This window comes from Bos indicus, chromosome 20 (genome assembly GCF_029378745.1).
Source record: "Bos indicus isolate NIAB-ARS_2022 breed Sahiwal x Tharparkar chromosome 20, NIAB-ARS_B.indTharparkar_mat_pri_1.0, whole genome shotgun sequence".
Taxonomy (NCBI): domain Eukaryota; kingdom Metazoa; phylum Chordata; class Mammalia; order Artiodactyla; family Bovidae; genus Bos; species Bos indicus.
The window spans coordinates 22,117,778-22,120,315 of NC_091779.1; positions in this window are offsets into that span (position 1 = coordinate 22,117,778).

Sequence of the window (2,538 nt, forward strand, 5' to 3'; positions counted from 1 at the left end):
TCGCTCTGCTTACATCGTACAAACAACTTGGCTTATGGTGAACACACTCTTTCCTATTGGGAGTCTGAGATTTGGGTATGAGCTAGGCAGAGGAAGCCTTATATTACCAAGCCCCCAATTAACATCCTAGGCGCTGAGTCTTTAATGAGCTTCTCTGGTGAACAACATATCACATGTGCTGTAACGAATCCTTGCTGAGGGGATTAAGTGTGTCCTGTGTGACTTCACTGGGAAGGGACTCTTGGAAAATTTTAACTAGTTTCTGCCTAACTTCACCCATGTGCTTTTTTCTCTTTACTGATTATGCTTTGTATCCTTTCAGAGTAATAAATCCTAGCCATGAGGAAAACTGTATGCAAAGTTCTGTGAGTCCTCCTAGCAAAACATTGAAACTCAATGTGGTCTTGGGGACCCTTGGCATGGGAGACATCTCTTCAAGATAGTTTTATAATGCCTTTGCTAGAGCCCTAAAGATTTCATTGGTTCTGGAAAGTTTCTAGGTTAATCTTTTGGTTTGGCGTTCCCTCTTCCACAGGATTGTATGAATTTGTAACCTTGCACACTTGTGGCACAGATTTGGGGTTCTGATTTCTGATGGATGGCTCTTTCCCTTGGTAGAAAGGGAAGCTTCATTGACACTTCCCTGGATTGTGGGAAGCCCAAATCTCACCTCTCATCCCCACGAAACCACCAGTGCCCCAGCTGTTGGCCTCTGAGACTTATATTGATACACTAATCTTCTCTTGAGGGGTTTGGCTCAAAGTCCTGTTTTGTTTCTCTAGTACCTGGGAGTTACTGTTTGTTGCTTTCAGGCTTAGAATGTATTAATTTTTATTTTTTTGGCCACACCCATGGTATGTGGGATCTTAGTTCCCCAACCACAGATCAAACTTGGACCCCCTCCATTGGAATCATAGAGTCTTAACCACTGGGTCCTGTATTAAATTTTTTGTTAGACTTTTTTTTTTTACCAGCAATATTAATGCTTATGTGTTAGTTGCTTAGTCATGTACAACTCTTTGCAACCCCATAGACCATAGCCCACCAGGCCCCTCCATCCATGGGATTCTCCAGGCAAGAACACTGGAGTGGGTTGCCATTTCCTCCTCCAAAAGGAACTATAGAAAGAAAGAAAGTGAATTCCCTCAGTCGTGTCCGACATTTGCGACCCATGGACTGTAGCCTACTAGGCTCCTCCGTCCATGGAATTTTCCAGGCAAGAGTACTGGAGTGGGTTGCCATTTCCTTCTCCAATTAATGCTTAAGGGTGATCCTATTATATCAGTCTTGTGCAACTTATTGCCTAGAAATTGGAACTGTATCTTTCTCATCTTGAGTCCTCTGTAGCATGGAACCAGACAAGGTATGCAGAAGGGATGAATAGATTGAATGTATGAATATATGGGTCATATACAATGTTGCTGATCTTCCTCACCCCTAGATTTGTTTCTCTATAGATTTATATCCACAGAAATGAAGTCTTTGGTCATAGCAAGTATGCTTGTTTATGATCTAAAACAAAATGAGGAAACTAATGTGAAAAATCAAGAACTTTCTTAGTTTGTGCACATTGCCCTTCCCAGTCAAGATTATAAAAATTGACCTGAGTATGTAAGTCTAAGCAGTAGTAATGCTCCCAACCCTTGGAATACAGCAGAAATAAACTCTGGCTCTTGGCATTCCACTGAGGCATCATCTCAGAGGGACTATGGTGAGTCTCCCTATTTCACTTAAGGGAGCAGAGAAGGTTCTTGGACCCTTGGAGGGATGGGTCATGGAATTCTGTCATTTAATAGAGGTCTCTCACACTACATTATGTGGACAATGCAGAGTCACTTGTGGAATGATAGGAATCAGAAGAATCTTGTCTGGGATCATCCACAGTCATAATTCTTCTAATTAGCTCTATCCAGGCTACCCTAGACACTATGCAAAAATGGGTTCTTAGTTTTCCCAGTTCTGGATTCATGAAAGTGACACTGGCCTAATGACTTGCTGGGACTCTGGAGACAAGGGTGGGCTAGAATAGACAAGACTGATATAGTGGGTAAAGACACAAAGGGAAGAGCTAAACAAATTTGGGATAAATAGTAGAGGTAAATACTAAACTTCTGGAGCCCAAGAGGTGAGTGAGGGCTGGGACTTCTGTTATACAATCTCAGACCACACTATATACATGTCCATCATAGTAATTGTTGTCACCACAGCAGGATAATCATTTGTATAGTCATTTGTTAATTATGTCCTTCACATAACAGTAATTCCAATGAGGAGAAGGACTATGTCTGTCTTACTCATCCCAGGATCTATACTGTCAGACACGGACTAAATATTTGTTGAATAAATGGAGTCATGAAATCAACCTATGTTGGGCCTTTCCCCCCAATCTTTTCCTGAATCAGATTGAATTTTGTATGGAACCTCCAAACTCACTGACCACCCACAGTCCCATTAATAAGCCCACTCCCCACGTCCCACCCCCAGTTTCACCACTATTTATACAGCTCTGATCAGCTGCCTGGTCAAAGCAAAGGAGTT